The sequence below is a fragment of the Dermacentor albipictus genome, unplaced genomic scaffold, assembly GCF_038994185.2.
Source record: "Dermacentor albipictus isolate Rhodes 1998 colony unplaced genomic scaffold, USDA_Dalb.pri_finalv2 scaffold_64, whole genome shotgun sequence".
NCBI lineage: Eukaryota > Metazoa > Arthropoda > Arachnida > Ixodida > Ixodidae > Dermacentor > Dermacentor albipictus.
In genome coordinates, this window is record NW_027225618.1 from 390,163 (window position 1) to 410,267 (window position 20,105).

Below are 20,105 nucleotides of genomic sequence, written 5' to 3' on the forward strand. Positions count from 1 at the left end.
CTAAGCCGGCAACCTCGCGCTTAGCCGCAGAACAGCAAAGCAACTAAGCAACCATGACTTGTGAGCGTGGCGACGTGGGCTCCTCGGTTGTTCGTGAAACGACATGCAGAAATGCAGAAATGTTATGCAGAAAGTGTTTTGTGCGCGCGTTACCGAGACGCAGACGGTGAATCAGCGTTTCAAAGGCTCTCGTTGTATTTAGTGTGGACGGGATTTGGAATTGAAGCGATGGGTCAATGTGAAACAAATCGAAATATTTCGTGTTCTCTTTCGCAATTTGAGCTCCATCGTAATGGTCTTAGATAATTAATTACAAATAATTAGTTAACCAGTTCTTTAAGTATTGTCTAAACGGGAAAATCTTCACAGTAGATGTCGTAGAGTACTATTGAGAAACATTCAAATAACTTCTTTCCATCGTGACAGCGGCTGTGGTTATTAGTATTAGTATCTACTTGTCATTACTAAGTATTTTCGTCGTTAATATTGAAATGCAGCCATTGCAAGCTGTCGTTAGACATAATAGTCATTTCTTAGTCGTTACTAGTCATTACAAGTCATTTCAGTCATTATTAGTCACTACGGGTCATTACTACGCATTTTAGTAACTTCTAGCGAATTGTAGTCGTTACAAGTTGTCGTTAGACATATTGGTCATTTCCTAGTCATTACAAGTGATTTCAGTCATTATTACTCATTACTGCTAACTCCTAAGCATTTTTAGTCGTTTGTAATGAATTGTGGTCATTACAAGCCGTCGTTAGACATGTTGGTCATATGGCCGTCATTAGTAGTCAATACAAGTAATCTCAGTCATTATTAGTCAATACTGATCTTTAACAAACACATTAAGTCGTTTCTAATTAATTGTAGCTGTTACAAGTTGTCGTTAGACATATTGGTCATTTCGCAGTCATTATTAGTCATCACAAGTTATTGAAGTCATTATTAGTAATTACTGGTAACTCCTAAGCCTTTTTAGCCATTTCTAATCAATTTTGGTCATTAGAAGTCGCCGTTAGACATGTTGGTTATATCACAGTAATTACAAGTCATTACAGTCATTATTAGTCAATACTGCTCATTACTAAGCATACTTAGTCGTTTCTAATTATTTGTCGTTCGTACAAGTGGTCGTTAGACATATTGGTCATATAATAGTCATCAGTGGTGATTGGAAGTCCGTTCAGTCATCAATAGTAATTACCGGTCTAATTACTAAGCATTTCTAGTCGTTTCTAATCAATTGTCCTTACAATTCGTCGTTAGACATATTCGTCATTTCGTAGTCATGAGTAGTCATTACATGTCATTTCAGTCATTATTAGTCATTACTAAGCATATTGGTCATTTCTAATGAATTGTAATCGTTACAAGTTCTCGTTAGACATATTGGTCATTTCATTGTCATTGCTAGTCATTACAAGTTATTCAGACATTATTAGTCATTACTGCTCCCTACTAAGCATATTTAGTCATTTGTAATCAATTGTGTTCATTAGAAGGCATCGTTAGACATGTTGGTTATATCATAGTCATGAGTAGTCATTACAAGTCATTTCAGTCATTATTAGACATTACTGGTCATTACTAAGAATTTTTAGTCATTTCTAATCGTAGTCGTTACAATTCGTAGTTAGACATATTCGCCGTTTTATAGTAATTACAGGTCATTTCAGTCATTATGAGTGATATATATATATTACTGCTCACTAGTATGCATTCTTAGTCAGCTGTCGTTAGACATATTGGTCATGTCGTAGTCATTGGTAGTCAGTTTAGTAATTACTACTGATTACTAGACATTTCTAATAATTTCTAATCAAGTTTGGTCATTACAAGCCATCGTTAGACATATTGGTGATTTCGGAGTCATTAGTAGTCATAAGTCGTAATTACTAGTCATTGTTAACCTCTACCAACCTCTATTGTAACGTTATCATTCACTAACTGTCAATATCGATATTTTTTCATTCTTTATTCTGTCTTCATATGGCGTGATGACGCTTCGGCGGAACTCCGGCGGTCAGGTCTGCTGACATCAACTTCACCATGAGCCTAGAAAGGCTTTCACTTAAACTGACTGAGCTCCGAGAATAGACCTCTCTCGGCCTAAGTCACAACGATCCGGTCACGTGATCTTTCGATAAACGCGGAAGCGTCTGGGGGCAGAAAGCACGCCGCGCGCTTTTCGGCATCCGCTGACAGCTACCGTTATGAACGCGTAGCTTTAGTTATGACACACGTAGTTATGAAAGGGTTCGCCCTATGAGATTAGCACGCCACAATACATTCCTATTTACATAGTTTTCCCAATAAGCATGTAGGAAGCAATATTGGACTTGACTGAGTTCTCTCAATGCGCGAGTGACGTATCGGCCGCAAGGGCAGACTTGACGCGAACGAGCTGCCTTTGCGACGTCAGTGTTCAAAGGTTACATAGCAGTACGACAGCGGTCTATGCAGGCCCGCAACACAATTGTTTGACAGAGATAGAGATAAGATAATGCAGAGAAAGGCAGGGAGGTTAACCAGAGGTAGTTCCGGTTGGCTACCCTGCGCAGGGGGACGGGTTAAAGGGGATAAAAATAGAAACATAGCGGAAGAGGAAGATAGAAAGAAAGAGAGACAAGCACGAACAAAGCGCGTACAGTAAAGAGCGGTAGGGGGCGGCATTCTTAGAGTCTGTCGTGAAGCCTCGTAGACCGCAGGAACCTTAATAACGCGAGTAAGGCCTTCAACGCGGATGTTTTTTCGGAGCATTGACCTAAAGCTTTCAGTTGTGATAGTGGACGATTGTCCAACTGGTCCAGTACTCTGCACATCACTTGTCTCTGAGCACTATAACGCGGGCAGACACAGATAATACGTGCGAGTGTCTCGTCGATGTTGCATGTGTCACACGTGGGGCTGTTGGCCATTCCAATGAGGAAAGCATATGAGTTAGTAAAGGCAACGCCTAGCCACAGACGGTAGAGCATGGTCTGTTCACGTCGTAGTAACCCAGGCGGGAGGTGCATCCGTATGTCCGGAGACAACGAACGCAACCGACACATGGTGAAAACATTTGAGTCCCACAGGGGCAAAGTACAGTCACGGGACATCAATCGCAGCCCAGCCACGGCGTCTGTTCGCGAAAGCGGAATGAAGACTCGTTGACCACTTTCATGCGCAGATCGGGCGGCTTCGTCGGCGTGGTCATTCCCGCTGATGTTACAATGTCCTGGAAGCCACTGAAAGATTATGTTATGTCCCTTTTCATGGCTTTGATGATATATGTGCCGAATTTCTGAGGCCAGTTGTTGACTGGGTCCGTGGCGCATTGGGCTTCCTATACACTGAAGGGCTGCCTTGGAGTCACTAAAGACTGTCCATTGTTGCGGTGGCTTCTGCTTAATGAAGTCAAGTGCAGCACGAAGCGCCGCGAGTTCTGCACCTGTCGACGTGGTCGCACATGAAGTTCTTACTTTGATTTCCTCAGATGTTGCAGGGATGACGACTGCAGCAGCAGAGCTGTTCAGTTTTACTGAACCATCTGTGTACACATGTTGCCGGAATCTGTGCACATTGTGAATGTGCGCCAAGGTTCATTGTTTCAAAGCTTGCAGTGGCGCTCCAGCTTTCTTTCTGATTCCTGGAATTGTCAGTTGCACATGCGGCCGGTGCAGACACCACAATGGATCTGATAATCGTGTAGCGGGCGTAAATTCTGATGGCAAGTAGGACTGATGTTTTACTATAGTTTTGACAAAAGTTGAAAGTGGCCTCTTTGCTGGGAAGCAAGCAAGAGGGTGGGAGGGAATCCGAGTCAGGTGTCGGATGTGTGCTCTCAGGACATCTGTATCCATGTAAACGGTCAAAGGAGCGTCTCTGTCTATGGCCACTGTCGCAATCGATGACGTAGTTTTGGGGAGACCGAGACAAGTCCTGAGGGCTTGGGCTTGCACGCTTTGGAGCTTGCGGATATTCGTAGTGCAAGTATTTCCTAGTAAAGGTAAGCTGTACCGCAGGAAGCCCAAAAACAGTGCTTTATATAGTTGCAACATTGACGGTACTGTTGCGCCCCAAGACTTACCACCGAGAAACGCAAGAAGGTCCACAACGGCGGCCAAACGCTTTGTCATGTACGAGATGTGAGGGCTCCAAGACAAGTCTCTATCAATGATGATGCCAAGAAATCGGTGCGTTCGTCTATATCGTATAATTTGGTCATTAATCCGCAATGCATACGGGGCCATCGCTTTCCGAGTAAAAGAAACGAGTGCACATTTCTCAGCGGAAAGCTCCAGGCCTTGTCTTCTTAGATATGTTGACACAGCTGTTGAGGCTTTCTGGAGTCGTGCGCGGACTTGTACACGTGTCACGCCTGAGGCCCATATGCAAATGTCGTCTGCATAAACGGAGAGCTGAACGGTTTGCGGTAACGAATCAGCGAGACCAACGAGCACCAGGTTGAAAAGGGTAGGCCTGAGTACTCCGCCTTGCGGTACACCACGACTGGTTTAGCTAGGCTGCGTTGGTCCGTCTTCAGTCAAAATAAAGAAAGATCTGCCATTCAAATAGTTGCCTATCCAGCGCAAGGTGTGTCCACCAATCCCTACAGCTTCTAAGGCGGTCAGAATTGCATGATGGTCTACATTGTCGTACGCACCTTTAACATCAAGGAACAGGGCCGCAGTTATTCGTTTCAGATGTTTCTGGTGTTGCACGTATGTCACAAGATCGATAACGCTATCTATTGACGAGCGGCCGCGTCGAAAACCAGCAATTACCTCTGGATAGACGTTGTAAAATTCCAAGTACCATTCTAACCGTGTAAGGATCATTCTCTCCATTACCTTGCCGACACAGCTGGCCAGTGCTATTGGACGGTAAGATGACAATTCCAACGGGGATTTGCCAGCCTTGAGGAGTGGAACAAGCCGACTGGATTTCCACGTTGTAGGGACCAGGCCGTCACGCCATGATGCGTTGTACAGGCCAAGAAGGGCATCTCTGGCCTCTTGACCAAGGTTCCCAAGCGCAGAGTATGTGATGCCATCGTGTCCTGGTGACGAAGATCGCCGGCACCCAGCAAGTGCGGCCTCCAGTTCTTCAATGGAGAAAGGAGCGTCCATACGAGGGTCTCTGGAGCAAGGGGGCAGAATGGGAATAGGTGCGCAAGGTGAATACGGGAGCGCCGGAACCGCGATTCTTGCGCAGTAATCTTCGGCTACCTCGACTTCTCGGTGTCCTTGATGTAGGGCTAACGACTTAAATGAACGACGCTGTTGAGGAGCACTTCGAAGTCCACGGATTGTTCTCCAGACAACCGACAGAGGTTTACGCGGGTCGAGAGACTCACAAAACGATTTCCAGCGTTGATTTTGCAGTGCAGCAAGGCGACGCTGAATTTTCTTTTGAATGCGTCTGGCCTCTCTAAGGTCGTATAATGATTTAGTCCGTCTGTACCGTCGCTCCACTCGCCGGCGGATTGCACGGAGGCTCTGTATTTCCGAATCAAAATCTGTGTATTTCTCTAATGGCCGATATGAGCGCATAGCATCCTGCATAGCCTTGGCGATCTCAAATTCTAGTGTGGATGAAATGCCTTCGTGGCATGCGTCTTCCATAAGTGATTTAAACACGGGCCAATCTATTGTTCGTATAAAATTTGATGGAACGGATTTGGTGAGGCCTTTTATCTTCAGATAGGTAGGAATGTGGTCGCTGCCGTGGGTTTCTATATCTGCGAACCAATGGACGCAGCGAGTGAGGCACCGCGAAACAAACGCTAAGTCTAAACAACTACTGTATGTCCGTCCGCGCAGAAACGTGGGACTGCCATCATTTAGACAACAAAGTTCATGGTCGCAAGCAAAGGACACGAGGTTTCTTCCTTTGGAGTTGATCTTGTTGCTTCCCCAAAGTGAATGATGCGCGTTGAAGTCCCCAACAACAATCCATGGACCAGGTGTCGTATCTATATAGTCACTCAGTCTCTGCCTATCGAAACGACTTGATGGAGAAAGGTAAGCGCCCACTAAAGTAAACGCAAGTTTTTGTTTTTTCACGGTCAAACACACATACTGATTAGTGTCATGTGGCCGCACTGGATGAACAGCATAAGTCAGTTCACACCGTATGTAGATGGTCACTTTGCTAATGTCAGTACAAGTCGATGACACATGAGGTTCGTAGCCTGAGATCCGGACGGGTTTCTGTAGCTTCGGTTCACAGATGACAACGATGGGGAATCGATTGGCGAAAACGTAATGGCGAAAATCACTGCGGGATTTCAGGCCGCGGGCATTCCATTGCATAATAGATGCTTCCTTGACTTGCCTGAAGAACGGCTGACGCGGTAGAGCCATTGTGCTTGCTACTCGAGGCTCGCAAGAACCGGATCCAGGCCGTCCAGCACTTGTAGTGCACCTCGAGCAGATGGCGTCTGCATGTCGTTTATCAACACGCGAATGACTTTCATTAGAGATTTTATTAAGGCGATAACTTGTTTGTCTTGACTGCGCACGTGATCGGAGCCCTCATTGGTTCGTCGGTAGTCCACCGTCGACCTTTGTTGGGCTGGAGGACTTAATGTCGGAAGTGCAGGCCAGTCGTTTGCAGGTGAGGTATTCACTGCGTCATCAGACACCGTGTTGTTAGTGTGGGTGAGCGCCTTGGGAGCACCAGCCTCAGGAAGTATCGTCTGTCTTGCGACGGTATCAGTATTTCTAGACGAAGATCGTCTACGGCGACGGCGGACACTACGCCGTCGTACTTTGGCGGCGGCCTCTCTGTGAGCTGAGTTGTCCCTCACCATTTGTTTTAGGACTTTCCGCTCTGTCTTGTGTCTCGGGCAGTCTTTCGACGACGCTTCATGGGGACCGGAGCAATTGGCACACTTGAAGTGAGTCGCACGGCAAGCATCTGCGCTGTGCTGCTCAGAGCATCTTGCGCACACGGTCGCATTTTTGCATATGCCACTGACATGCCCGATCTTCAAACAATTGCGACATTGAAGTGGTCTTGGAACGAACGGTCGCACTGGATGACGAAAAAAATCCAACTTTCACGTGGGACGGCGAGCTACCTCCCTTGAAAGTTATCCTCACACAGCGTGAATCTCCTAGGCGACGGATTTCAATAATAGGCACATCTGCTGTGGCGGGCTTGACCAAAATAGGCAGATCGTTGTCGTCGATTGACTCGTCGACATCATAAATCACACCTGATATAGTATTGCTGTCCTGTGGTATTATGGTGCGAACATTTATCTTGCCCAGCATTTTCACTGTATTCAAGATATCCAATGCTGCTCTGTTCTTTACGTCAACCGCGAGAATGTTCTTACGGGTGTTAATTCTCACATCCGTGATCTCATTTGGAACAAGAGCATCTAGTGTTACAGATACGGCTTGCCTGTTTAGCCGATTCAGGTTGTCGGTCGGTGTCTCGGGTAAGAAGAGGATGGTATGAGCCGCGTCATGGGCCTTTGCTGCCGCCGTCGTCCTTGTTGAAGACGAGGAGGCAGTGACGATTCTCCTCTTTCCTTTTTTCCTCCCAACGGTCAAGTAGTCGCCGTCATCCGACAGATCTTCTTCTGAAGCAGAGTAGTACATCAAGGTGTCCTCGCTGCCCGTATCGCTCATCAGGTGATTGCGCTTCCTCGGAGCGCTCGACGCTGTGACGTCGGTCTCCTCCGGACGTCTAGCTGACTCCGCTTCCATCGCCGAAGGTCTCGGAAGCGGCGCCTCCCGAAAATACGCAAAAATACTCGCAAAATGAGAACAGTAGAAAACGGGGTTCCACACAAGAGCCACTTCTTCGTCTTCTATTATTCTCTATCTACATTGTACTGCTGCCTATGTCTGTAATGGATTTGGTCGTATCAGTCTCTTCCCTGTTTTTTTTTTTTTGCAACACTAGCCGTGGACGTCTCTGGCTTATCTCGGCTGCTGACTGGTTTAAACTTTCGTCTACGTTGAATCCAAGCGCGTCTGAAAGCTGTACGTTACGTACGGGTCTCGCTGGGTGAATGCATTCCCATTCCATTAGGATAGTCAGCCTCTAGAGTGTAAAAAAACCCGAGTGCGGAACAGTGGGAGAGGATGCTATCCAGCGACATCCTGAAAGTCTAACGAGGACTAGTAAGGCGTGCAGGCAGGGCAGCTACCCTCAGTGGAGCCCTGGACTAGGGGAACCGACCCTGGCGAGAAGATGGAAGACTCCATCTGAAGCAGCAAAATCACTGCAAAATAGAGCAAATAAACGTTTTTCATCATCATCATCATCTAGAGTCTGTGAAGGAGTACATTTACCTGGGTCGATTAATCACAGGGAACGCTGATAACGAGAACGGGAGTCAGAGAAGAATAAAAATCGGTTGCATCACATACAGTAGGCATTGTCAGCTCCTGACTGGAAGCTTACCATTATCATTGAAAAGGAAGGTGTACAATCAGTGCATTTTACCAGTGCTGACATATGGGGCACAGACATGGAGACTGACAAAGAAGCTTGAGAACAAGTTATGGACCGCGCAAAGAGTGATGGAACGAAGAATGCTTGGCATAACGTTAAAAGACAGAAAGAGAGCATGTTGGATCAGAGAGCAAACGGGTATAGGCGATATTCTAATCGACATTAAGAGAAAAAAATGGGGCTGGGCAGGTCATGTAATGCGCAGGTTAGATAACCGTTGGACCATTAGGGTTACAGGATGGTTGTCAAGAGAAGGGAAGCGCAGTCGAGGGCGGCAAAAAGACTAGGTGGGGCGATAAAATTAGGAAATTCGCGGACATAGTTGGAATCGGTTGGCGCAGGACAGGGGCAATTGGAGAACGCAGGGAAAGGCCTTCGTCCTTCAGTGGCCATAAAAATGGGCTGGTGATGATCATGACACATGCCTCGACTAATTGCGAATACTTGCTCCGGTATGTTTGCCACGGGAAAGAATGCTGTGGCGCCACTTATTGTGGACTAGAGCACCTTCCGCACGACGTCAGCCCTGGCTGATTCACACAGAGCGGCATAGAGGGAAGTCACGCGGCGATTACATGACCTAGCTCGTTTTGGCACGGGCGATCCAAATCGAGAAGCAGCAGCAGGGCCTTCGCCGTGAATTTCCTACGCAACCTTCCTTCCTACGCAGTGAGGTGTTGTGGAACAAGGAACGACGGTTTAAGCCAACGTTTAAGCCAAGTAAGTAAAGAAAGTATCAGGCGAACTGTAGGACTATACCAGTTCGAAACCAGCTAAGCAGTGCATGGCGCTGATATGAAAAATGTAAAGTCGATAAGATCAACAAGCTGAGGAGCAATATTGTTATGAAATTTTGTCATTGAACAACCTTATTTACGTTTCTGTACATACGCAGCGGCTAGGGAAAAATCTCAATGACGCTGTCCTTCGTTCCCATGTATTTCACAGGAACAGCTGTCACCGGTTGTCTATTGTGAGTAATTGCACGGAAATTATAATCGCAACAGAGTTCACATATAAAAAGCAGGACTTGTGCAAAATATACATTAGAAATGCGAAGATACAGCTTTATAAAGATGATTAACTGCAACTTCCTTTTATATTCACTCTGGCGATGCCTCGCGATTAGACGACAGAGTGTGTAAATAAAAGTAAATTTCACCGCCATTCCGCTTTCCGCTATAGTCGCTTTCCTGTATTCTGTCGCTGCACCAAGCCCTAAGAAAGCTGAAGCTGTGTCTGCATTGTAGCGCCTTCTTGGGTGCCCTGGTGTCGAATACAAACAAGTATAGCGAGTAGCTCGTAGTGAACAATGTGGTTGCACGCACAAGGTGGGGGTAAAGAGGCAATGAAAGCGTCCCTACCAATTACGTTTGCAAATCGGCACAAAGATGCGCATCCGGATGCTGAAAGCACTCTGTACTGTGCAGTACCGATGATTGGAAGTACTAGTAAAGTGGAAATCAATGGGCTGAGAGTACCTGAAGATCGGTTCATGATGTTTAGTGACATCATGCATGGCTACAGTCAGTACCGTCTAACGCGATCGACAAAGGAAAAAAAAAGAAAGACGTGAGAAAATGACAGCCAGGTTGTCGTATAAAGTGCTGAGTCGGCCAAATGAAACATTAGCGCCGTTTCACCTTTCGTGATAATACTTCACGAGCGACGAAAACTTCTTTTCCGATAAGGTGCGCTGTATATCCGTTTATCGTTCATTCAATGTTCGCTAGAATGAAGGCGCCGGCCACCTTGCATACCCCTTGGTGTAGCATATGCAGCGGCAGCAGTAGCTTAAGTGCGGAGAAAAAAAAAAGTCTGAGCAGAAATTGCAGACTGTCCACCACGAGCATATGCAACATTAAAAAGGCTCGTAGCCATCGTCTGTCATGAACTGCTAGTCGAACAAGCGACGAGCTGTACTTTCGGTGATCGGTGAAACCAAATGCTTGGCTTGCAGCTACGAGCGTTGTTGCAATCTGTCCCCATGAAAATGCCACCGCCGCGGGCGAAAAGTGAACGCGCGACCTCGTTCTAAATAAATGTTTGCATAGTATAAAGAAGAAATGAGTTCTCCGTACTTTGTAGCGTTGCGTACGCGTAGTAGAAAAACCAGCGTAACTTCTTACACGGACGGAGACAGAGTTGACACACAATAGCAATAGTGTTTGTCTACTCTGCCTTCGTCCGTGTAAAAACTTGCACAGTTTTTTCGGCCATGTATCTATGCCAACTCGCCCATACTGAAGGTAACAGAAACTCACCCAAGCGCGACCTCTCATGTTGCATGTGAGAACAGACAGGTGTAAGATTGCGCGATCAGTGATAAGGATACCGTGATGTACCGCGAGACGCCCTGCGCGCATGCGGGTCTTGCTACCAGCGGTGGTAGTGGCGGCCATCGCCGGTTACCGAGACCGCGTAGCAAGATATGGCAGCGCCTAGAGCGGGGACTTAGATCCGGATTCGCGCCTTATTTGTGTTGGCTTTTCATCGTGGCAGCAAGAAATAAGTGCTAAAACGAGCCACCGCTTATTCTCTTCTCGCGCGGAGTACAAAGTATCAGCAACGCGTTGTCGTTATTATGAAGATTAGCTACTTTTCCTCACGCTGGTGGGCCTAAAGAGAAGGCACCGAACCGGAAAACTGTTTTCATTTCCGCGGAGCAGATGGCGCCGCGACATCAGCGTTAGTGATGCGCCGAATCCTTTCACTGCATCGTAATTTTTTTTATCGCATTAGTACAGTAGGTAATGACTGTATGCTATAGAACGTCGATCTTTCGGCATGTCTTCCATGGTTCTATTACATGTTACTATATGTATGCTAGGATACTCTATTGCTGCTTGTAAGCCCGAGACTGCACAACGCTGGCGAGTGAGTGGTAGTAAAAGGTCGAAGGTAGCAGTAGGGGGCGGGGGGTGAAACAGTTGAAGTGAAGGTAGGCAAGAAAGAGTGACAATTAAAATTGACGAAATGCCGGAACGAGGAAATTACAGATCACCACGTAGCGTGGAAAGCGCAGCGTTGATAGCACTGACAACTCATAATGAGACAAAGGGCGACATGAAAGAAACCAAGCCAAACTCTAGTTCTCGAACGATATCGAGAAATGCGTCCTGCGAGAGTTTGCAAAATATCGACAGACAACTAGTTTCGTCGGTCGATATTTAAGAAAGTAACAATTCTGCGTAAGCAGACATTGGCGAAAAAAGTTCGTTTTGAAGGCGTTTATCTTCGGCCGTAGTGAGTCTCAGTGCAGGAAGCACATGATATCGCCAATTTATGCAAGCTCAATTTAGATAGTGAAATGAGATTTTGCACTCTCGGTCTGAACCCGAGGGCTAAAGTGTCGTTGAGGTGGCTTTCGAGCAACCGTTCGGGTCGGGATATACTTACCAGTTTCTGAAAATGCTGTGAAATAAATAATATCAGTCAGGCGATTGTGGCATCAGAGACGATGTGAACGGGATTTTTCTGCTTTAAGCGGCGAAGCAGACGTAAATCCTTTGTTGCAGAAGTTACAACATTCGCCACGAGTGGGACGAGACGCGGCAGAGTGGTGAGGTGTCGCTACTCAGCAAAAAGCAAAGCGTGTATAAAAATTTTAGCCAGTGACTAAACGTACTAATACTATAGGGTAAGCAAGATAAGCATCCATCAAATTCCCTCGTATACGTAAATTTAAGAGTTCTTTCCGCGCATAAATATTTGACAGTTAGAATCAGACATTACACATTCAAACCACTGGCGTACCACCTATTTCTCTAAAGGGGAGGGCACAAACTGCGAGCAATCTGACCCTCTTTCTCTCTGTATCTTTATTAAAACAGACAGACACACACACACACACACACACACACACGCACGCACACATACATACATACATACATACATACATACATACATACATACATACATACATACATACATACATACATACATACATACATACATGCATACATACATACATACATACATACATACATACATACATACATACATACATACATACATACATACATACATACATACATACATACATACATACATACATACATACATACATACATACATACATACATACATACATACATACAGAGAGAGAGAGAGCGCCTCGAAATGGGTCTGTTAATTTGCACTTTTTTCCTGCCGCAGCTGACTGCCGTAAGCAGTCAGCTGCAGCACTCCTTGGGACCGGTGCCCCTCGCGCAGATCGTTCACGCGCTCGGAGCTCGCCCTGTCGACGTCCAGGGGAATGGCGACACAATCTCTGCCACGGAGAGCCGCGACAAATGATGTGTTGATGGCGATTCACACGGCAGCTTGGTGGGCTCTGCTCGTTTGGACGGACAAGGCGACCGGTACACGGTCGTGAGGTTGACCCGTGACCAACTTACGAACTGGGCCGTGCATCGGCGAGGTGTTGTGTTCCGCCCGTTCCGAGCAGCAGGTCAGCCGTCTGCACACAGAAAATTCGGCAGGAAAGGAGTTCGGGTAGTCCGTGTAGACAACGTGGGCTTGCACAAGGCACGGTGTCCAAGAATTGCACTGTCACAAGTGCAATGATTCGTACGATAGTCTTCGACAAAGACCTGGACGACATGTAAGCAAAGTAGTATAGAAATTAAGCACGTGTGTGGAGCTATCGAAATTTGTCAGCACTAGCGAGCATCTGGAACCCTTTCAAACATCTTCTATCAACCGGTGCTGGTGAAATCATGGCAGCGAATTAGCCCCTTGGTGCGTTTTCTCTGGTCAGTGATCGCGCACAATTTATCTGGCTGTTGAATGATGAAGAACGTGTCCCGCATCACACCGTACAAATTGTGTGCAGTGCACCCCCAGCTTCGAGCGAACTGTTCGTTTTACTCGCAACAGCATGTAGTGCTTCGAAGTGTGGCGTATGCACTCTCGCGAGCAAAAATATGTGGGCCAAGTATTCCGCGATAAAGCCAGTTTCTTTTTCCCGGAATGAATGCAACTTCAAATGGAAGACTTCAGTCGAAACTTTGCAGGGCAAGCTTTCCCGTGCACTCGTTAATTTCAGTTTGCGCGTTTGAACCAAGAATAACAATCACGGCGAGCCTGCTGTCCGTATACTTTTGATGACGGGTTATGTATGTCGCACGTCGCACACAATATATATATATATACATATATACATATATATATCTATATATATATACACACACACACACACACACACACACACACACACACACACACACACACACACACACACACAAGGTTCTCGCTACGGGAATACGCGGCGTACCGGTGATGGGACCCGGCAGATATACGACGCGAGATTGCGAGGGATATGCAAGGCTTCACGGATGTGCGTTCCGTAGCACGATCACCGAGCTTGAGCTTACGAACGTGTCTACGAATCTGCTACTCTTGAGGGCAATAAGCGAGCGCGATAGTGCGAACGTAGCACGCGCCGGAGAAAAAGACGGGAGAGATGGCACCGCAGATACGGCGGGCTAGTCTGCGTGGTCGCCCTGGCAACGACCGAGCATGCTCAGTCCCTCCGGGAATTGACAGAACGGTATCGAGAGCTGCCTGCGGAAGCCGCGGCTGCAAGCAAGGTGAGCAGAACTGAATTGTTTCTTCGAATAAGGTGCAAAATATTAATTTTTTTGCGGGAAGTAAGTGAAATGCTACTTTCCTAGAGCGTAGATACGCTTGTGAAAACAAGGAACGCGTTAAATGTCCAAAAGGAATCCTTAAGAAGGCTTTGTTTTGTGCGTTTCTTACCGAATTCTGGTGCAAGATAATGCCTTGCCTTGTAAGCCTAATGTGTGTATTTCTCTAGCTAAAGCGCGCAGTCGTTACCGCACACTACTTTCGAACAGACGCTCTCAGCGGAAGCAGGGGCAATGAAATAGTAGGTTTGATAGGGAGCAAACGTTGCAAGCAGCCAAACAGTGCAAAGCACGTGCAAGCCTTTCTGCTGAGGGAGGGACGACAAAAATATTGGTCGAGATTTCGCGAGGAACAGAAGCTTTTCTGCTCTTGTGACCCCTGATGCTCCAGTTCTACGCTTCGGTTGTGGTTATCACGATTTGCCACAGGTACTGCAACGTAAAATGTTAGTCAGCTGCAAGCGTACTGTCTTATATGGCATAGAAACCTTAATGTTGTCCATCTGACATTCGCGTCTTCGATTGAACAAATCTGTTCAAACGACAGGGCCTGCCAATACAATGCACAGTTAGGTCAGTGCCAACTTTGAATACTCGTATGGACTGTCGTAAGAACTGTGGTAAACCAACTCAATTTTTTTCTTAACTCACTACTGCTAGCAGGTGTAATTGTTTCTCTGCTGTCGTCATGTTCAGCAATGCACCAACTGCGAAAAGCTTAAGGTGCAGTTCACGGTCCGATGCGGCTTAGAACCCTTACGCTAAAGAAATGCAGATGGCCAAAATTATTCCGTCAGTCCCCTACTCGCTCTACACGGCGTGCCTTATCATGATATCGCGGTCTTGACATAAGACTGCCAAATTTAAATTACAGCCCTGCTCGTAAGCGAATGTTACGATTTCGCATAATATTAGTGGGACAAAATATAGGGAAACGTTCGAGTCTGTAAACCTTTTAGGCGCAATCAGTTGCAGTTAGTGCTCGCAGTGGGACAAAAAAAAAATGCACAGAATTGATTGTACGAAGTCTGGCTTTCCATGAAGCCCGATCTTTCGATGCGAAGTTCGTTTAGTTCGGAGCCGTCAATAATTGAATGCAGCAGGGATTCTGCATGACGTTATCTTTCCCAAATGTTTGTCCAAATGCGAGCTTATATGCCAGACCAAGCCCATGCGCGAAGGTTTGCTATGCAAAGAGGCAAAGCACTTTTTCTCTCATGCTGTTACAGTCAAGCTGTTTTCGCGAGTATGGAAGCTCTTGATAACGTTATATCCGTATTTTCAAGGTGTCCCGAGATAAATAAATCGACTTCTCCCTTGCGTAAGTGGCGTGACGTCACGGGCCGTGCTCAAAGAGAAAAAGAAATTAGGGGGTTTGACGTGCCAAAACCACCTTCTGATTATGAGGCACGCAGTCGCGGAGGACTCCGGAAATTTTGACCACCTGGGGTTCTTTAATGTGCACCTAAATCTAAGTACGCGGGTGTTTTCGCATTTCGCCCCCATCGAAATGCGGCCGCCATGGCCGGGATTCGATCCCGCGACCTCGTGCTCAGCAACCCCAACACCATAGCCACTGAGCAATGTGCTCAAAGAGAATTGCGAGGCCTGTGGAAATAGCTGACGGGTGAGACATTTTCCTGGTGTGATGGCCACCATGGCATTTGCTGGAATGGATTTGTCAGATTCGCTGCCTGAATTTACTCGCCAGCGGTATGTCGAAAATCGCTTCGTCAAGAGTAAGCAATCTCCCGATCCTTTATAGATGGCTTGAAAAACAATCTGAAGTGAATTGCCGATGTGCGATTCTGTGACATACAGGGTGGCGGAGCTAACTTTAGCCAGTCTAATAATGTGCCGATGCACTCTAAGACGACACGACCAAGTGCAGGTTGCTGACTCTTTTATGGAGTAACTATTTTTCAGACCACCAACTTCTGAATTAACCAGGCTGGGCGAGAAATTCGGATTAGAAAGTTGTAGAGCGGTTTGCGAAACGTACGATTAAACGGTTTCTAACATTCTGTCTACTAAGAGTTTTTCTTTTTTGTTTCGCATACTGCAGGTTCACGCGAAGTGAATAGAAAATACCACGTGACATGCCCGGCTTGCGCAGTGTGATTGCAGTGCTACCAAACGTTCGGCGCACAAACGACCATGGCATTTAGCCCGATTTGATGCCGCTTAAGAGGTGACAGGGCAGCGACGCAGGCGTTGGCTGTGCGATTTACATCAGCGATGTGCTTTCCTCGCGGCGGTTCATGACAGCGACAAGCAGACGCAGCGGTTATCGCTTGTACTGCCACAAGCAACAGGTGCGTCATTACGGATGCGTCATTACGCGTCAACTGTTGCGTCATTACGCGCCTGTTGCGTAATGACGCAACAGGCAGATGTTCAGCAAACTCAACACCCGCCTGTTGAATATCCGCCTGAACATCCACCTATTGAAACTGAACAACAAGGATGTTCGGCAAACTGAACATCTTGAAGAAAAAGCTCCTTTTTCGGAACACTGGCAATCGTTTTTGACAATGTTTATCGCTGTCTGCAGCTGCCACGTCTGTCAGTCGCTTCACGCAGCGCGAGCTACAACGGTTAAGGCCGATCCACACGACGGACCAAATTGCTCTTTTGGACCGCAGTCCGCGCATCACGTGATAAGACGTCGCCAGTTCGTGAGTACCGCCGTTGGCCCGCGCAAGACCGCGGCCCTCGCGGTCCAACAAATCGCCGAGGCTTTAATTCCCGCTTCCGTTTTGGCGGCGGACCGCATGCAAACCATAGCGATTTTGGCTTACCCACGAATGTTGTCCGGCAACAGAGTGTCTTCCGCCAAATCCAATATAGTTTTCGGCTCAGCAAAAGCCAGTCAAACCAGTGGTTTCATGTCCGCCGTTCCGCCTACACGTGCGTGCAGCAGATATATTTTTTAAACACCGTGTCCCCTTGGAATGACGAGGAGGTTTTGATAATTTTGTATACCTCGTTGAGAAGTTCCCGGCTTTGTGGGACTCGAGCCGGAATGATAACAATGATAACACTCTGGCCGAGAGTGTAGCTGGTTGGTCTGCTCTATCGTCTGCTATGGCGGTCCGCCGTGTGGATGTGTTCTGCGCCGGACCGGACCGCGGCGGGCCGTGACGTCGCATCACGTGACCGAGCGGCCCGCGGACTAGGTTCGTCGTGTGGATCGGCCTTTACTGGCGTTAGCGGGATGCCGAACCTGCTTTTTACGCCGGTAGGCTACCTAAAAAATGCCGAATGCGTTCGTTCGAAGAATAGGGGCGCGATCGGAGATATTTTGTTCGATACGCGTTCTGTTCAGTTGCTGCGACGTCACAAAGTTGCAGCATGCAAAATTTGTGACAGCGGGGCGGAGAGAGCAGCCAATCAGGAAGCGGTGACCTCCCCGGAAGTTTATTTCGTCGTTTGTCGTCTGCTTGCAAACAGTATACTACAAACCCAAATGTTTCTCGTCTTCCAATTGAATGAAATCTTTGTCTAAAAAAATGTATTTTTTTCTTTTCAAGCCCAAACACGTTTTCAAATAGCAGTACGTGTGACTACTGCAATTTATAACTATTAGGTTCTTTGCGTCGTCCCTAGGTGGTGTCGCGCACAGCGAGAAGGAAAAAGAAAAAAAAAAACGACGGGAAGAGTGGCGCACTTTTCAAGAGGCAGCGACAACATCCCAGTGGCTCGCTGGCACCGATGATGTTGTCGATTTCTCTGTGCAACCAACGAATTATTTGTTTCGAGAAAGAAAAACGACGCCGGAATTCACTTTCTGTCATTTCTTCAAACGCGTTTCGCAAACGTGCCATTCTGCAGCCGAAAAGGCCGCCTGTTGGATCCAATCCAATCCACCAGACGCGCCATGCGAAGCCGTATGATCGCTCCAAACTTAACTCCCGTCGCGTTCGGACGAAATGCTCGGTGGGCGGATGATTGACAGGAGCGTGTCGTCATTTTGACGTCACCAAAAACGGGGCGGTGCCCCGCGGCTGGCGACGTCGGCGCGGAGTAGGCCAATCGCGCGCGCCGGTAACCGAACGAACGCGCCGAACAACCATCTCCGATCGCACCCTAGGTTTCTGCGACTGTTTTCTCGCCCAGACGATTCCATATGTGCTTACACTTTTGTATTGCTGTGCTCTGACCTCATCTGCTGCCTCAGCAGTCTCCTTAACCGAATCCGGGGCCTCCTAAGCTAAACAAGGATAAAGATTTCCCGGTGCTTAATACTCGTTTGCGAATATCACCACTGCTGGTGAAGCGGTTACCACAGATGGCAAGGATGGTAACTTGTCTTGAGTGGTTCGCGTGTTTGCCGAATGAATAAAGGGTGCTCAACTTATAACACAATAACACACATCAAAGGCTTCCGCCAAGTTAATTCAAGGTTTGCTGCCTTAAAGACTCGTTTCTCCGCGTTGGAATCAACTTACAGCCGCACTTCCTTCTACCGCAAACAATGGTAAAGTGAACAGCGAACTTCTGCTGCTACAAATACATCAATGAACTTGTTTTGCGTAATGATGATCTAGAAAACCGACCTAGCCGTAACAACTTGCTGCTGAATTGCTTCACTGAGAGATCTGACGGAACCCACCATCTTCTGCTGTCTACCATTTCCGTGTGTTTCACAGAAAAGCTTCACATCGAATGCCCGAGCTTTGAAAGGTGCCACAGGATTGTTAGAAAACATGCCGATCACCCACACCCCATTATCGCGAAACTGCGCAACTATCGCGAAAAAACAAACGACCTTTCAAACGGTCACAAAGCTAGAGGTTCTGACTTTCGTATTTCTGAGGATTCTTCGATGCGCATACGATCAATCAGAAAAAAAGGTAGGTGAAGCAACTAAGCCCTTTCGGAATAATGGCTATATCATTCTCTTAAGCTTTCACCAAGCATTTATTGATAAACTTAAGTAAAACTGGAACGATGATACTAACACTCTCACCAAGGTACTAAGGTTCTTTCTCGGCCAGCAAAAGTTTCTTCCAACTTCACCACTATTACCGCCTGGCGCCTCGGCATCCAACCACAAGAACGCCTACATATCCTAAATGTGAATGCCAAAAGCTTGACAAGTCTCCTAATTCAACTGATTTCCGCGCATTCACCACATATTCTTGGTCTAAAAGAACGATAGTTGCATGATGCAATATGGCAGAGAAATGACACCTCCATGTTTTACAGTTGTTAGAACAGATAAACGCCATGGAAGAGGTGATGACATTGCATTAGTTTTGCCGTCTGACCTTAAATTTTCAATACCCTGCAGCCCACCCGATGCCAAATCAGTTTGGTCTAAAGTCTTGATCGGAAACGTTTCTATAGTATGTGGCGTTATCTACCGCCCGCTGTCATCGAACGTAGCGTCTCGCTTTAACGACATTCATTCACGAGCACATCTTTTTTTTCATGTTTGATCTTTTCGGGGGATTTTAACGCCCCCGGTATTTTGTGGCCATCTTTATCGCGCAACGGCTATGATGTGGAAATAAGCAAAGCGCCGTTAGGTTTTTCATTATATTTTGGGTTACAGCAAATTGTTGAAGCAAACGCAAGGGGTGCTTCAGGCCTAATTTAGTTTTTGTTAGTCTCCACCTTTTAGACAATTGTTTGGAATGCTGGTTACAGATGGTATTTAAGACCACAAGGATATTATAGGCATTTCTGTTCCGATTCGTAGCTATGCTTTTGTTTATTTTACTTTCCCTGATTTTTCACGCTCCGACGACGCGTCTATTATTGATCTTTTATGCGATTCTTTTGATGATTTCGAACGGCTTAGTGAAGCTAATCATGTAAATTTCTTCGTGGCTTCCTCTGAAAAGATTTTGGCAAGCTGCATCCAGCGCGTTGTCCTTATGAAAAGAAAGGAGAAATGCTCATCTTGCCGGGAGTTTGCGAGACATACGTCATCGGTCGCGTCATGTTGCTAGGCTAAGGCGTTGAAAACGAAACAGTGACCCC